Source organism: Bombus fervidus, chromosome 9, assembly GCF_041682495.2.
Source record: "Bombus fervidus isolate BK054 chromosome 9, iyBomFerv1, whole genome shotgun sequence".
NCBI lineage: Eukaryota > Metazoa > Arthropoda > Insecta > Hymenoptera > Apidae > Bombus > Bombus fervidus.
Window position 1 is genome coordinate 13,029,259 of NC_091525.1, and position 12,243 is coordinate 13,041,501.

The 12,243-nt window shown below is 44.9% G+C and overlaps 2 protein-coding genes across 3 annotated transcripts in view; one reads left to right on the top strand and one right to left on the bottom strand.

Annotated features, from left to right (window-relative positions):
* The window catches only part of LOC139991004 (erythroid differentiation-related factor 1), an 88,533-nt gene that overhangs the window by 8,937 nt on the left and 67,353 nt on the right, over positions 1–12,243 (bottom strand). The gene's annotated exons all lie outside the window — the stretch shown is intronic.
* LOC139991000 (uncharacterized) overlaps positions 8–12,243 on the top strand; it is a 72,818-nt gene continuing 60,582 nt past the window's right edge. The window contains exons 1-2 of one of the 2 annotated variants that reach the window (XM_072010723.1): positions 8–207; positions 278–591. The gene's annotated coding sequence lies outside the window, so the exon portion shown is untranslated. The remainder of the gene's footprint in view (positions 208–277; positions 592–12,243) is intronic. The other variant, XM_072010736.1, reaches the window with a different exon arrangement.

Here is a 12,243-nt window from a genome sequence, read left to right on the forward strand (position 1 = left end):
GAAGGAGGAACGAAGCGAGGCTTTGGTGGGACGTGGCGAGAAACGAGGAGTAAAGAGAGCGATAAAGAAAGAAGGGACGAGTGGTGGTGTATGGAGAAAGAGAAGGAGAGAATAGTAGGGGATTCGGTCGGCCGGCAGGCTTGGCTGGTGCGTCAGTCAGGCTCGAGACACCCGCGAGAACGGAGCGGTGGTTGCCTCCCTTATTCGGTACGTACATTCAATGTGTCCCCTCCATCACCCCCTGCCTACCTAACAGGAGTCTCGTCTATCGAGGCAGTGTCGCGCAGAGTGTCGTACGAGGAGTATATTGGTCCGCCTGTTCGCTTCCCTTCTTCGCAGACCGGTGTTTCGTATTTTCTATTCGCAACCCCCCACCCCCGCCGTGTTTCGATTTGTGCCGCGTTCGAAGCAAATTCATCGGTGGAGCTACGTACCAGAGAGAGAGAGAGACCGGCCAACGATCGAAGCGGCGTGAAAGGAAAGCAGGAGTTGCCTCAGGAAGGAGTCGAAGAAGTTTCTGCCGATAAGACCGGGCAAGAATCCCCTAGAAAGAACCGAAGACAGTGGCGAATACGCTACGCTAGCGGTCGAGTGAGTATTACAGCTCGCGGAGCCTCCGCTCTGCCCTCTTCTCTTTGCCCCTGTTCTCTCGTTCCGGTTCGATCAGCTCGTCTTTATCGGTTCTCCTGCTGCGCGCGTCCATAATCTCTGTCGTACGATCGACCATACGAGTAAAACGCGTGTCGCGTGTATCTTTCTGCTTGACCTGTGTCTTGTGTCACGCGCAACAGACACCGGCGAAAACTCACCGATACGCGACGAGTTTCTCTTCTCCCGCGGCAGACGGTGGCATTGATTTCCTCCTCCCGTTCTCTCGCGCCGGCCGCTCGCCCTTCCCTTCCCAACGTGTACGCACGATCGCAATCTCTCAGCCCTTAAAATCGAACGAAATTCCAGCGAATGCGTACTCGCGGATTCTCGCAAATCGACTAACGCGTGTGTGATGTGTCGTGGCTACCGAAAGTCCAAACCAAAAGTCGAAGAAAGGAAAAAAAAAAGAGCATCGTGTACGTAGAAGGATGGGTGGATGGGGAGGTTCTCGTTATTCTCCGAACCCCGAACATTTGGCTGGAAAAGGAACGCGTTTGGGTGTGCGTTTTGGTGCACGTAACGTTGCCGGGGGTCGAAGAACGTTTGTTTGTACAGTTCGAGAAGAACTCGTCGATTCTTCGAGTTTGTGGCGTGGCCGGGACGAAAAGCGCGCAAGCGGAGGAACGAGTTTCTCCGGCACGCTGCAGCGTAATTTCACGCGAAACTCTGGCAACCTTGAACGCTGCTGGAACTGTCGGTTCGAGGCTGGTCCCGACAGTGTTCAGGGGCGTCGAAACGCGGCCAGGGGTTTTAAGAGTACGATCACGAATCGCGGTGTACCTCGAAACGTCGAATTCCGGTATCGACCGACCAAAAAACCACCATGTTCCTTGTTCGGTTCGCAGCTTCATTGTCCACTCGTTTGTAATATCGTAGCTTCCGTACGAGAAGCGACGTGATTAAGATATCTCTATTTATAAACAGACCACCGTTTATTTACACGGTTAGAAACCATGGTTGTTCCGTCTTCTCGCACGCGTCTCTGTTTACCAGTGCTGTAAAAGCAAGAGTGTTTGCTTTGAACGAGCGTTTAAATAGAAAGAGAAGACACGGTGGATCCGAAGGGATAAAATTTCGGATTTCGCAGGAAATCGTCCCTTTTGGGAAAACTTTCTCCTAACGGATAGACGTTCTCCGTATTTGTGCATCGTAAAGATAAAATTCTATTCGGTTGTTCGAAAAGTTCATAGCGTTTTTCCTGTAAAATCATACCGAATAATATAAATGCTGCTTCTAGTCCACGTGCGTCTCTTCGGCGCAGAGAATTAAGTTACGACAATTGACGTTTTAGAGACGTTCGGTCTGCTGCAAAAGTAAGTATCTAATCCCGTAGTCGAATGGAAGGTTTTCATCGTCCTGATTCAGTGATCGACGCTACTGTACCTAACAAATTGCAATTTTTTCTCCTATACGTAGACGTTGAGGCGATACTTTGCCGCTTGAAAACTGATGCTCGACCACGAAACTCGAAATTTCCTTCGCGCTTCCCGATATTTTCGTGGAAAGACCCATTCGATCACGTACTCGAAGGCTTGTTTGTTCACGTACGGCGATAACAAATATCGCTCGGATGCATTTGCTCGATCCGATACGTTTCGTTTAACTCGACCACTCGTTCAGGTATAATACGTGTCCGCGCTTATCGTTTGGCTCGAACGCGAGCCTGGAAATCGAGAAGCACGAATCGTCGACCTCGAACGGCCATGCTTTCATACGGTATTAGTCACACGTAGCCGGCCGATGAATATTTCAACGTTACAGCCTGCAAACACCGTTTGCCCATGCAAACACGCATTCCGCGTGTCGCTTTTTCGTTGCGAAACGCCGCCTCTAATCCCGCGATATCCTCTCGGTAGGCAGAATAACGCGACACGGTGATCCATGGCGGTTCTAACGACTGCACCCGCATCGATTTCACTCGAGTCGGACACTTTTCCTGCTTCGAAGCCGGGAGTCACCTCGAACTATTGTCCCAGTTGCTGTCAAATGGCTTCTGTTGCGACTTAACGAGCCGATCGTCGGAGAAAGCAACGTGTCGTGTAAAAGCATCGTGAAAAAAATTCGATTTCCGCCTGGCCCATTGGCTTTCTTTCGTCTTTACGAACCCATTAGCGAAAAGATTAACCATCAACGAGTTTCTTCCTATTCTTTCTATTTTATTTTATCGACAACCCTATTATTAAGGAGGATTGACGGTGACGAATTTTCGCCAACTGCGTTCATTGTTCTTACCGAGTGACGATTACCACGCGTTAGCATTGCAAATGTGTTTCGCGAACGATTGAATATCGTATCGCTATCTAGAGTTACTGTATGCTAAACCAGAAGTAGAAATACTTTGTTGAAAGACACCGATCAAATTCTTCGCTTTGACAAAGTGTCTGTCTACCGATCGAATAATTTTCCGTATCGATGTCAGGGAAAAATTGAATAAGCGAGGTGTCAAGGTAAATTATTTTACGATATTTGTAAATTCTAACAGTCGACCAACTTTGTTCCTCGAAGAACCGAACGGAAGATGCAACCCGTCAAATTTAGAAACATCCGCTCTCTTCGACGCTTCTCGATCGAGTTTCTTTTTCATTCCTACGCTAATTTATCCTGCGCTCGCTCGTCGAAGAGATGCAACTTTTCCGAGGTAACGGAATTCCAAGCCAACGTTTTTCTTCAAACTCCGTAAACTTGGTAATACACGTACCGATTCCAGAATTTTGATCAATAGCGTAGCGGCGTGCTCGTGAAATATTTTCGTACACGTCCGAAACAGGATCGTTGAATTTATGGCTCCTATTGGATACTGCGCGTGCTGAAAACGTAGCTCCTCGACTGGTAGGTGGCAGACAAGGGTGTAGCCGGTCGAGTCCTGGCCCGATGCATTCGCGATCCTTCCGTTTCTCTTGCTCTCTCCGTGTCCTTCGCCACGTTATAACGCGCTCGTGACTCGTCCAAGACCCAAGACCCGAACCACGATCGCCGCCTCTGTCCCTCTCTCTCTCTCTCTCTCTCTCTCTCTTCCCTTCCCTTTCTTTTCTCTGGCTGGTTTGGTCGCAAATTTTCCGTAGGATGCTCGCGACAGATGAAAGTACACCAGGGACTAGATAGAGGCTGAATTATCGGATTCACCGCGGGGGCAGCTGCTATCGATAGATTGAATATGAATTATTGAACGCTCGCGGCTGGAACGCCGAGTTCTCCAAAGCGATCGAGGGAACCCGTCGAGAGAACGTCCCCGGCCGATCTAGCCACTTTCGCGTCGCGGACGATCACCTGGAGCGCACTCGAACCTATCGAACACGGTCGAGGCCCTCTCGGTCGAGTCAGCTATTGCAGCAGGCAACTGATTTTTCTTGTCGATATCGGATGGGTTGGAACGTGCTTTAAGAGGCTGTGTGGCAGTTTTAGGGCTACCGGTGTATTCTTTCGCCGTTGGATTAAGTTTGCTTAGGTTTGGACAGGTGCGGTTAGATTCGATCGAAAGCTGCAAGTATAAAATGACGATGTTCCGCGATTAAGATAAGGCGAGAATCTCGATCGATGCGGATGGTCGCTCCGTAGTCGAGAACCGATCTTCCTTCTGGCACTTTTCAACGTAAAAGCGTGTTCTTAAAATTGGTGGTCCGTTGACGCGGTTGACGTTAGGACACGCTGTCCTAGTCGATAACTTTATCGAAAAACGAAATAATAAAGTTCTGCGATTAAAGGAGCAAGAATTTGAAACGCTTGCTCTCGAGTGCTATAACGATTGTATCGCGTTGATGTAATTATCGATCATCATCGAATAGATTCTCGTCTCCTCGCAATCACAATGATAATTACTCTTCAAGTCGACTTACCTCGATCACAGAGGAACGTTTAGTCAGAGTTTCAATCATAATAATTCGAAAGTTCCTTCATCGGTCGATGAACTAAGCTGCAACAACGTAATTTGCAACGCGTGTAAGTAGAAACAGGCGATCGTCCTATCGTCTCTGTGAAGTACTCTTCTGTTAGCTTTCAGCGAACGTAAGAGCGTGGAGAGTCATTCGGATAAACATCCTAATCGCGGAAGTCGTCTCGCGTCGTCTTGCAAAGGGGAATTTTCACGAAGGAGAGCCTTGCGTGGGCGATTATACCTGGTGAAAAGCGAGAGGGAGCCCAAATCGACTCGTTCGTTTTCGACTTTCATTTTCCACGAGACTCGTTTCTCCGAAAGAATTGAAATGTCAAAGAGACCGAGAGAAAGACAGTGCTGCCTTTGTTCGTGGTCGACGTCGACTCGCATAAAAACAGGGTGAGAGAGGGTGAAAAACAACGTTGTTGGATTTTTCAAACCTTCTTCTTAACACGCTAACTTAAATAAGTAGATTTATTAGTCGATAGATGGTTGTTCGAGGGGATCCTACGAATTAATTAATTAGAAAGTTATCTTTCTCAGATATTTCATGGTATTCTCTAATAATCGCGCCTTTCGAGTAAAATTTCTCACAGTTATACGAGAAAATCTATAATAGTACCGGCAATTTGTCGACTCGTGTCTCGTACATTTCGCTATTGATATTAGTTTAATTTCGCCAGAGAGCGAATCGCAGATTCGTCTGGCTTGCGTGCTTAAATTGCGATAAATAAACGACAACCGCGTTAATTTTCGCCGACGAATTATGGATGCACGTAGGCTTATGCGTGTCTCGAGGAAGCTAGGCAACGCGCGAGCGTGCAACTCGGACTCGTCGGTTCCCAGCGGAATCATGAAAGTATAATAAGGCATCCTCGGGTTTCTGCGAACCAGACTTTCATCCGATCGGACCATTATCTTGCATTAGACTGTTCGATGTTAATTGTAAACAGACAGACACGAGGATGTGGAAGAAACGCAACGCTGCAGATTACAAGGAAACGATCCGGGCAATCGCGGTGATCTTTCCCAGGAATCTAGCCCAGAAGATTGCCACTTGTTCCTGGCGTGTGTAGGAGGATTTATACGAAACCGGCGTTCTTCCAGAGAAGAATATAGAGAAGAATTCTATTACGGTAGCAAGTTGGTCAGAAGAGCGCGTATTTATATTTTTACGAGATTTTATTCTTCGTTGAGTACGAAATTTTACGATTCGCGAGGTGCAAATAAATTTCGTTGATTTTCTAAAATTTGAAAACGACGCACCGGAAAACCAACTGCAAAGGAGCTGATGGCGATAGCAACGGTCGATTAAAAAGACAAAACTCCCAACCAATTAACGCGATGCTATTACGTCTTGCGTTCGAGCGAGGAAATCTAAGCAGAAACTAAGAAGAAGAAGAAGAAGAAGAAGAAGAGAAGATCTCTGCGGGTGAAATAACTCTGTACGATGACGTTTCGCGAATATTGAATCACTTTCGCGCGAATCATCGAAACCGCGGCCCCGAGCCAGGTCGTCTTACGTTGCGGCGAGAAATGGAAATAAAAATGCAGCGTGTCGTGACGAACGGAGGTTGTGAATCATCGACGCTAAAATAGAACGACGCGGAGCCAGCACTGAAATCAGCCCGATAAAAAGCTTCGACAACAATGCCTGGGCTATTGGCATCGATGCGAATTGCTCGACCGCTTACGTCCGTGAAAGTAACGCGTCGATAGCGAGTCGAACGAACGAACGAACGAACGGGAAGAAGGGACATGGTGCTCCTAGGTAACAGTAAAAGGCTACCACGATACACTTTCCTTCGTGAGATCAGCCGTTCCGCGATCCAAGCTTCTTAGCGCTCCTTTATTCTCGATTCCGTGATCTGTAGAACGTAATTGCATATTTAAAAAGGATTTCTAACGAACACACAAAAGCAGACTTTTACTTTTTCAAACGCGCGAGGGCAAAAACCGAACAATTTCATCGGTAATTACATTATCGTCGAAAGTCTAGTGTAACTAAGCTACACACGTACGTAACTAATTAATTAAGTAATCGATTATATATGCGTTGGTAGCAACTTGCGCGTTAAACCTGGCTTTCCCGAACGATCATTAACGAATATACGATCACTGCAGCAATAATTACCATTTTCCAGAGCAAAGTTCGAGGATCGTGTAATTCACGGAAATTACGAAACGACCTCGAGGAATCAACCACGAAATAATTGAGCGTTATCTGCGCTTTACGTTATCGTCGTATCCGCGCTAGATACCTCGCCGTGATGAACACGCGTTGAAACCTTTCAGGGAGGAAAAAATGTGAGACAGCCACGTATATGCGTCGCATTATGTTAACGACCATGGCCCATAGATTTCGACCGTCGATAAGAATGGAATGTTTGGAGGAAAATGTGACGAGTGAAACGACAAACCATTTGTGACCGAAACGCTTATACTACGAGCCAGATCTGATCGCGAGAGCTATAATTGCGTTTCCATGGAAAACTTCGATCCATCGGGTATCGACCACGAGTCGTTGAAAGATTGCTTACTGATAATGTTAATGTTAGAACCATCAACGATACTTCGAAAACTTTGATTTTAAAAACGAAGCTTCGTTTTCGAGAGAACTCGGTTTAAAAACTTGCCAAGTACACGTGAATTTAATTCACTTTCTACGAATGGATGATTGACAGAAAGTTGTTCTACTTGCGAAAATCAATCAAAAATGTCCAACAAAAGTTTGACGTTTAATCTCCTGAGAAATATCGAGGCAAAAAACGTTTCAGAGGTAGTTTTCGATCAATGACTAACGCGTGTGTACATTATTTCTCTTACTTTTCGAGCAACACCGCGTAATTATCTACTTCCGACTCTGGTAGATTTGTTCTTGCAAAACCGAAGCCCTCGTCCTTGAAAGAATTAATTTTTTAAAACGATTCTTTATTTAAAAAAATAAAATTCCTTCTACATACCCGACTTATTTTCACGTATAGAATAACCTGCTCTATTGAGTTACACCACGAGCGCTGCCACGCCCTGTATAATGCAAGGGAGAAACACACCCTTATCTATGTATGTACTTTACAGAGAAGCCACTTAAACCGGTAAAACTACACCGTTAAAAGATCTATGAAATTTCTATGAAAATTTATATTCTACGAGATCTATAGAATTTCAATGAGAAATTACGATCGTTTCGATACTCTGATAGTATTATCGGTATCAGAGAAAGAGTAAACGTTCCAGTGAATGATAGCCTGTTCGATAAAATATTTATATACCGATAGCTTGTTAAAACTCGAGTAGAGTAATTTTATTTGTTAAAAAAATATCGTCTGTAAAAACTACGAATTAATCCGTTCTATTGGCTTTACCTGACAGTTTTACCATTGCTAAAGAGGAAACAACGTTTTCGAAGATTGGCCCTTTCGAGATTACCGAACGAGCGAAACTCGGAGTAATTGCACCAGATGGGAAATATTTCGTGAAAAATACTATCGTTAATGATCCTATTCGAAGTAAGGAAGTAAGAGGATAGCGAATGGGCGTGGCCCAGGATCGCGACTTATCTCTTCAAGTATTATATATGCTGGAAAGCTGAGGCAAACGGTGCTACTTAAGAGTTAATACATCGATGGGAACGTAATCGCGACTCGAGGAAGGAAAGTCTGCCAGTTGGTTGTGGAATCGCCTTTTCTTCTTGTGTTCGGAACGGTACATTCGCGGAAAAGGTCAGACATATGTAGAAGGTGGAGCAACAACGTTACCGACAAGATCTGCCTCGATTCACGCGATCCGTGTATCCAATTACTCGACAAGAAGGATTTTTATTATTCTTATAAACGATCGGCCATTCGAAAGAAAAGGGAAAGGTAAAAACCAACGGTGATATTCTTCGAGGGATAAATTGGAATTTTCCACGAAGGAAGGACGGCACGATGTTGATTCTTAATAAATTACTCCGCTCTTATTGTTTCCTCTTAGCTCGTGTCTTCTTTCTATCTTTCTTATTTTCTTTTCTTTTTTCTTTCGTGTAATTTGCCACGGAAGCGTTAATGTAACGCCCACATGCACGCGCGAGACCATTTAAATTACTGCCGACGAAACGACTGGAAGAGTACCGCGACTCGCCCTGCAATTATTCCGCAAGCGTTACTCTCGTCCACTCGGTTCGTATCTTTCTCAATTCTTTCCGAGGAATTCTCTATAACCTGCTGTTATACGCGATTCTCTGTTAACACGAATTCAAAGATACGATAGAACAGTGTTTCCTCTAATTTTCCTTCGCTAGCAATGTCCTTTTATCATATAATTCGTTATAAGATAACTCGCGAAATTTCTTTCTATTTAATCCTGCTGTTCTTTAAGCTTCTTCTTCGCGTTTGTATTCGGGTATCTTTTTTTTTTCATAAATTTGAGATATACGCGTGTTATAATAACATGTAAGAGACAGTTTCTCACAGAATTGTAATTACTTTTATCCGAGTGCGATATTTCCGTCTTACAGTGTCATAATTCGAAGCTGCTTTCGCAACGTTTTCGATCGTTAAACGAACACTACTCCGCAACTGTTATGGAAGTGAAATCATTCGTAGATGCTCGTCGATTTCTTAAAATTATCCTCGGTTCGAGGAACAAGATAAATCTATGTCTCAGCTATCGATGCATCGACACGAACGTTCGTACCTCGGTACACGTTAACGTTATCCTTTTAATCGTTCACGATCGCTCGCTATTGTAATCATCGATCGGCTGGAAGCAACGACAGAAGAATAGCGAACCCATACGCAGAGATGGATGCTGCAAGCGGAGAAAGTGACTGGTTGACACGGTATTCTTCCTCCAGTTCCCCGGTCGATCTCATGGATGGATATCAAAGATTTATGCAAATTATCACGTCAAAGCTGTACGCTGCTCGTGACACGCTTGCATCCGACTAAACGCGGCTCCGATCGTCGCTGATAAAAAGCCTGGCGTACAACAGAGAAGCTGGATTTTTAAGAAAATCCTCGAGAGGAGCCTACTGGCCTACATCGACGGCTGAGCAAGGATTAGAAACGATCGAACGAAGATCTCGTTTCACGATCGATCGTTTTAGCTTACGATTTCGTATACCGATCAAGGACTGATTTAAGCCGAGAGTTTGACAGATACACCCAAGAGATAACTAACGATACTAATCGGTCGAATTTTTCGACGAAACTGTTCGAAATGTCAACTTTGTCGAGATTCTTCCAACGCTTTTCTTCCGCTAATAGCATCGTATGAGGTACGTGTTGAGACAAAAGCGGAGTATTAAGTAAAGAGGGTAACGATGGCGTGTTGATTAAGATTAGAATTAATCGGCGCGTTCGTGGAATCGAGGAAGCAAAGCACGAAGCAAGGAGACCAAACAAACCGACAATTTATAAAAGTCCATATTCCTGGTTGAAGCAGGTTTCCTTGCTAGTAGCAGAAATATGGTTTTGCGTCTTGCGCGTGGACGAAAACGAAAGCTAGAAGGAATTTGTGGTTTAAGTGGTCACCGAGCCAAGTGCCTTGCCTTGTCTCCGTCTGCCATTAGATCTACCGTTCCACGAGTCGTTGCACGAATCGGTAGAAATATCGTTCTCTGGAAACACGAATTTATATGAATTTATATGGATCCAAGTTTCGGAGGTTTTCCTACTTGCTATACATACTATATACTGTACGCTGTGTCGTATATAGTGTGCGCTGTGGATCAGACAGCTGTTCGAGGGCGGCTTGATCTTTTTTCAAAAGCTTATTGAAGCACATGCTGCGGGCAGAGGCGCGCCATGTGCCTCGTATCCTTCTGTGGCTCGTTTCAATCTCGATTATCTTCTCTTCGAAATTCCTTTCGAATTCCCAACGTCGATTTTTCACAACGAAAGAACGTCCGAAGAGAGGAACTCTCGTTTCGATCTCGATAATCTTCGCATTTCTTATCGTCGATTTTCCACGACGAAAGATTCGCAAGTTCGTGGAAGAGAAATAGCGTCGAATGTTTAAAGGAAAGAGAAACGTGCTTTAAATCGTTAAGTCGTTTGGCAAACGTACGGTTGTTCGATAAAATAGGCGAGACAAGTTGCGCATGGCGCCAATGTTGCGCAGAGAGCTGTCAATTGACGGGACGACACTGACAATTCTGACTTCCTGTTCTTAAGCTACACGTGTCTGTGTAGTTGCATTCTCGCGATGACGAAGCGATCGTGTTATTTAATCGTTTGCAACTATCGATAAACGAATCGATCGAGTTTAGAACATTGGCCATCGTTAACGACCCTCGTCGTTTATTCGTCTTATGATATTCGACGTATGGATTTTTATTGCAAAGCGAATATTCTGGAAAACTTTCGCCGACGTCTTTCCACGCTATACGATCTATTTCGTAGGATTCAAATTAGCTTGAAATTAGAACAACGCGTAGAATGAACGAATTTTGTGGCGCGAGTAATGTTAGGGATATTTCGTGGATGAAGGAAGGAAGGTAAGAGGCAAAACCATAAATCTGTAAATTTTAACTTTTTCAGTAAAAGAGTTCGATTATTTTTAGATGGGAATGTATTGCCTAATACTTCGCTCGTCGTCAGAATTATCCGACTATTCCAAACTTAATTCTGACTTTTCGTAGTAATCCAACGAATCGCACACTCGTGATATCAACGTAAGAAGAAGAACAGACTTGGACGTAGCTGCAAAGAGCTTGCAGAAACGTAGGACCAGTCTTACTCGACTACGAACGAATCCAATATTGGTAGGTGGCGAAACGAAGATATCGGAGTTCCCCTAATCACATTATAGGTTCCGTATGGCTTCCGAGTTGCCCAGATACCAACTGGATACCTTAAACTATCTAAAACCGCTGAACTCGTTCTCCGTTTCGACGACCACATTTTAAACCGGGGTCGCTTTGGAAACGAAAAGATGAACAACGAGAACAAGAATGCCTAAGAGGAAAAAGACCTTTCGTTTTAAAGTAACGCGTTCCTTGTGGTCTCTTCCGGCTGACGGTCGGTCTATTTTCCTTGGGTGCATAATGCCACCGAATGTTAGTCGATATATTTGTTCGACCAGCTTAAAGGAGAGGGTACCTGTGCTCACGGCACGGGGTGACTCAGCTCGTATATATTTCGGCGGGTCGAGTGGTTCTCGTCAGAAGGAAGTGTTTCGCGCTGAGTCAACCACGAAATCCCGAAACTGCATGCACCGGGTGGTCGTCGCAGCTCGGAGCCCTCGTTTCGTCAACGGTTGTCCGAGATTTTATCGCTCGAAAATGAATAGAATAGAACAACAGAGCCGTGCAATCTAGGAAAACGAATTTAATCAATTAATTACAGTTAGTCTGGCGGTTGTGTGTGTAGGATCTTGGTGTTGGCCAAACATTGTGAGAACACGTTCTCATCGTGTTGCAACATACGTTTGAAATTCGTCGTGATCCAATTCTGCGAGAATCTTAACGTTATAATTTAGTCTTCTCTGTCGTTAAAGCTAAAGCTCTGTCGTTAGTTGTCGACGAAAATCGTCGATCAACGATGAAACTTAAGAAAACCGATCATAGTCGTCGTAGCATTGAAACGTCCGTGAAGCCGCTGCAGGCTACGGACGAGCAGGATTAACGAACGACGGTGTAAACTCGCGAAGGATCGCGTTCCAACGAGAATAGCGGAGAAAGAGGAAAACGTAATCGCTTGTTCGCCAGTGGCAGGCAACCAAAAGCTGTTCCGTGA